A 6,000-nucleotide genomic window follows, 5' to 3' on the forward strand; every position below is an offset into this window, starting at 1 on the left:
TTATCTTACAACTTGAAGCTGTTCCTGAATTTTTAAAATGTTACACAAAATTTCGACATACCTTGCTTACATATCGAATGGACGCAATCAAGTATTTCGAAGGAGAGTTTGTCCACACTAGCTATATAACAGAGATCATGGTAATGTTATTGGTGACCTAAAAAGTTTGTCATCATGTTTTAGAACATATATATTTGGTTACATGCCTAATCTATTCTAGTTATATTGGGTATGATTTCATGTATTTAAGGAATTTACAGACTAGAATGTTTAGCAGCGTTCACTGCTCAGAACACGCTGCCAGGTCACCGTTTTGTGGCGTTTAGGAGTCACTTGGACGCGCTAGCACTAGTAGAAAAAGGGTCAATCGTGAAGCACATTAGTGCCGGTTTGTATTTGAGCCGGCACTAATGTATACATTAGTGCCGGTTCCAACGGCTAGCCGGGCCGCTTTCATTAGTATCGGTTCGTGGCGAACCTTTAGCACCGGTTCGTGCCACGAACCGGTACTAATGAGAGTGGTGGCAGGATGTTGCCAGAGTGGGGCCCCTCCAGCACCTTTAGTACTGGTTCGTGCCACGAACCGGTACTAAAGGTCGTCCTATATAAACCCTTCGTCCACCAGCACTCTGTTCTTCCCCCTTTCCCCTCTCCGGCCCTCTCCTCTGTTCTTCCCTTCTTCCTCTCGAGTTCATCACAAAATTTGCCCAAAATTTGTCAAGATTTGAAGGCCCTCATCCATTCAAATGATCACAAAGGTTAGCAACTTTGTCCTTTCATCTCTCATTGCTAGATTAGCTCTTGCATTGGTTTATATAGTGATTAATTTGTGAGTTTAGTAATTTGGGAGGATATATATATATATATGTGCTAGTATTTGATTTATATGCAATTTGAGGTCAAAAATAACACTTAGTTTGCATATGTAGGTGTGGTTTACTTAGTGCCTTCTAAATCTCCATCGTAGCCACCGTCGATCGCCCGCACCGTCCCGTCGCCGGCACCACCTTGTGGTGAGCCTCTTGTTCATGAAATTTTATATAAAAATTGATGTGTGTGATTTGGATATATAGTTACTCGTATAATTATCTTACCCGTACGTTGTTTGTTATACATATAGTGCCATGGTTTTGATATCCGTCCCCGTCGGCCCTAGTCCTTGTTATGATTCGGCTGTGGTATGTATATTCTCTTTTAAAACTAGTTGCATTTCGTGTTTATGACAAATTATGCCCATCAAGTTGACATAGAAATTTTTTCTAGGAGGTATCTGAACCTGAAATTCCAACCGACCCTATTGCCGAGAGGTTAAATTTAGTTGAAAGAGAAAACGAGTACTTGAAAGAAAAATTGAAAAGAATTGAGGGGGAGAAGATGGAATTGGAGTTGCATGTTGCCGATGTCATCGATGATCACAAGATCAAGATGGAGAAAATGCGCTTGAAGATTAGAAAGATTAGAAAATATGCCATCGATAGTGAGGCTTGGTATCATTATGCTGTTGGATCCATTGTTACCTTAGTTGCGATCTTGATCGTATTTGTTGTTGCATTTAAATGCTTTAGCTAGAGAGTTATTTGTTTGTTGCATTTAAGTGTTGTATGAACTTTATGTATGAACTTGTATTAATTTGGTCTATTCGGTGTTGTGTAATGAAGATGAGCCGGCAATGGATGTACGATGACCGATGCTCTCCCCAGTTCGTTGAGGGCATGCGTACTTTTCTGCTTGCGGCTGAGGCAAACAAGCGGGCGGATGGTTTTATGCCTTGTCCATGTGCTTGCTGTAAGAATGGTCACAATTACTCTACGTCAAGAACCATTCACGTCCACCTGTTTAAGACCGGTTTCATGCCCCGTTATAATGTTTGGACCAAGCACGGAGAAAGAGGGGTTATGATGGAAGACAATGAAGAAGAAGAGGACGACGACAACTATCCTGGCCATGGGTTCCCTGAATACGATGATACAACAATGGGGGAAGAAGCTGAGCCGGTAATGCGGGAAGAAGCTGAGCCGGCAATGCGGGAAGAAGCTGAAGAAGAGGCATCAGATGAGCCCGTTGATGATCTAGGTCGGGCCATTGCCGATGCAAAGAGAAACTGCGCAAGTGATTTGGAGAAGAAGAAGTTGCAGCGCATGTTAGAGGATCACAAAAAATTGTTGTACCCGAATTGCGTAGGTGACAAGAAAAAGCTGGGCACCACACTGGAATTGCTGCAATGGAAGGCAGAGAATGGTGTATCTGACAAGGGATTTGGAAAGTTGCTGGTAATGATAAAGGATATGCTTCCAAAGGACAACGAATTGCCCGAGAGTACGTACGAAGCAAAGAAGGTTGTCTGTCCTCTAGGGTTAGAGGTGCAGAAGATACATGCATGCCCTAATGATTGCATCCTCTACTGCGGTGAGTACGAGGATTTGAACGCTTGCCCGGTATGTGGTGCATTGCGCTATAAGATCTGCCGCGGTGACCCTGGTGATGTCGAGGGCCGGCGCCCCAGGAAGAAGATTCCTGCCAAGGTGATGTGGTATGCTCCTATAATACCACGGTTGAAACGTTTGTTCCAAAACAAAGAGCATGCCAAGGCGATGCGATGGCACAGAGAAGACCGTAAGAAAGACGGAAAGTTGAGAGTACCCGCTGACGGGTCGCAGTGGAGAAAAATCAAAAGAAAGTACGGGAAGGAGTTGGCAGATGACGCAAGGAGCGTATGGTTTGGTCTAAGCGCAGATGGCATTAATCCTTTTGGGGAGCAGAGCAGCAACCATAGCACCTGGCCTGTGACTCTATGTTTGTATAACCTTCCTCCTTGGTTGTGCATGAAGCGGAAGTTCATTATGATGCCAGTGCTCATCCAAGGCCCTAAGCAACCCGGCAACGACATTGATGTGTACCTAAGGCCATTAGTTGAAGAACTCTTACAACTGTGGAATGGAACAGGTGTACGTGCGTGGGATGGGCACATGGGGGAAGAATTTGACCTAAAGGCGTTGTTGTTCGTGACCATCAATGATTGGTCTGCTCTCAGTAACCTTTCAGGACAGACAAACAAGGGATACCGCGCATGCACGCACTGTTTGGACGATACCGACAGTATATATTTGGCTAATTGTAAGAAGAATGTGTACCTGAGACATCGTCGATTTCTTCCGAGCAGGCATCCCGTAAGAAAGAAAGGCAAGCATTTCAAAGGTGAGGCAAATCACCGGACGAAGCCTCGCCACCGTACTGGTGCTGATGTACATGATATGGTCAAGGATTTGAAGGTGGTCTTTGGAAAGGGTCCTGGTGGACAACATGTTCCGAATGACGCTGACGAACGCGCACCAATGTGGAAGAAGAAATCTATATTTTGGGACCTTCCCTATTGGAAAGACCTCGAGGTCCGCTCCGCAATCGACGTGATGCACGTGACGAAGAATCTTTGTGTGACCCTGCTTGGCTTCTTGGGCGTGTATGGAAAGACAAAAGATACACCTGAGGCACGGGAGGACCAGCAACGTATGCACGGAAAAGACGGCATACATCAGGGTCATGCAAGCTACGCTCTTACCAAAGAAGAGAAGGAAATCTTCTTTGAATGCCTGCTCAGTATTAAGGTACCATCTGGCTTCTCGTCGAATATAAAGGGAATAATAAACATGGCAGAGAAAAAGTTCCAGAACCTAAAGTCTCATGACTGCCACGTGATTATGACGCAACTGCTTCCGGTTGCATTGAGGGGGCTTCTACCGGAAAACGTTCGATTAGCCATTGTGAAGCTATGTGCATTTCTCAATGCAATCTCTCAGAAGGTAATCGATCCAGAAATCATACCAAGGTTACAGAATGATTTGGTGCAATGTCTTGTCAGTTTCGAGTTGGTGTTCCCACCATCCTTCTTCAACATCATGACGCACGTCCTAGTTCACCTATGCGAAGAGATTAACGTTTTGGGTCCTGTATTTCTACACAATATGTTCCCCTTTGAGAGGTTCATGGGAGTCTTAAAGAAATATGTTCATAACCGTGCTAGGCCAGAAGGAAACATCTCCAAGGGCCGTCAAAATGAGGAGGTCATTGAGTTTTGTATTGACTTTATTCCTGACCTTAAGCCGATTGGTGTTCCTGAATCGCGGCATAAGGGCAGACTGGATGGAAAAGGCACGCTAGGAGGGGAACAAATAATATGTATGGACGGATATTCTCTCACTGAAGCACACTACACAGTTCTACAGAATTCCGCCTTGGTGGCTCCGTATATGGATGAACACAAGAATTTGCTACGCTCCAAACACCCGGAGCGGTCTGATGACTGGATTACACGTGAACAAACCAGGAGTTTCGCCAGCTGGTTGCAAGCACGTACCATGCATGACACCTCTATTGAAGATGACCTGTACTTGCTGTCCCAGTTACCATCTTCGAATATAATGACTTTCAAAGGGTACGAGATAAATGGTAATACATTTTACACAATCGCCCAAGATAAGAAGAGCACCAACCAAAACAGTGGTGTCCGCTTTGATGCAGAAACCAAGACGGGAAAGGAAACATATTATGGTTATATACAGGACATATGGGAACTTGACTATCGACGTGGTTTGAAGGTCCCTTTGTTTCGGTGCAAATGGGTCAATATGACACGAGGCGGGGTAACGGAAGACCCGCAGTAACGAATGACAACAGTGGATCTCAACAATCTTGCGTATGCAGACGAACCATTCGTCCTAGCCAATGATGTGGCACAGGTTTTCTATGTGAAGGACATGTCTATGAAAAAGAAAAGATAAGGAAGCGAATGCATCGTACGATGAGTCAAAGCGGCACATAGTTCTTTTTGGGAAGAGAAACATCATGGGAGTGGATGACAAGACAGACAAGTCAGAAGATTATGAAAAGTTTGATGAAATTGCTCCATTCACAGTGAATATTGACCCGAGCATCCCGTTAAATGATAAAGATTTTCCATGGCTACGACGCAAAGGTACACACGCGAAGAAAAAGTTTCACACCCAAAGATCTGGGATGTGATCGGCTTAGCTATCATCACTTTCTTCTGTGTTTCACACCCAGGAGGGAATCTCTGTAATAGTTAGGGTAGCTAGTTATGTGTTTTGGCATTTGAAACGCGAAGAAATTTTATATGCAAGCAAATTCTTTCATGCATTTATTGATTTTTTCAGCTAAATGACCCTGAAATTGAAAAGCATTTCAAATGAACTCAGAAAAGGATGAAAGTTGGCATGGTATCATAATTTCACCCACATAGCATGTGCAAAAAAGTAGAGAGGGTTACCGCAAAAACTGGATACACTTCGTGTACAAAATGGACAATCTGTTTCGAAGTATCAGGGTTTCGGACGAAAACTCATCCGTTACAAAGGCATTTCATTTTTAAATAACTTAAGCATTATCAAATTGAATATAATGATAAAACACACTACTATTAAACATAATAAAAAAGAATCACTGGAAAATGTATTTTTAAAGTTAAGTTATTCACAAACTAGTGATTCACACAAATTTCAAATAATTCAAAATTTAAACTATTCAAATTTAAAAACTACCGGCACTAACTGAAAGTTTCTAAAAACTATCAAAAATATTCACAAAGAAACTCTAAATACAGCAAAAAAACAACTAAAAGTAAATAAAACAAAATAAATAAAACAAAATAAATAAAGCAGAAAAGAAAAAACTAAATGAAAAAAGCCCACCTACCGGGCCACAGCGGCCTGCATACGACTAGAAACCCAACCTGTTGTTGGGCCAGGATGCAGGCCCGCAAGCCCAATAGGCCCCACAGGGCAGAGTAGCAGAGTTAGGCCCAGAAGGCCTGCTTTAGAGAGGAGCTGGAGACAGCAGCGGTGGCGGGGCTTATAAGCAGGTGTGAGCGCCCTTCGGCTAGCGAGGTGGGACTAAACTTCTGCGTCCCTCGCCTGGCAGCGCACCCCCTTTAGTACCGGGTCGTGGCACCAACCGGTACTAAAGGGCCCCCCTTTAGTACCGGTTGGT

Source organism: Triticum dicoccoides, chromosome 2A, assembly GCF_002162155.2.
Source record: "Triticum dicoccoides isolate Atlit2015 ecotype Zavitan chromosome 2A, WEW_v2.0, whole genome shotgun sequence".
NCBI classification, from domain to species: domain Eukaryota; kingdom Viridiplantae; phylum Streptophyta; class Magnoliopsida; order Poales; family Poaceae; genus Triticum; species Triticum dicoccoides.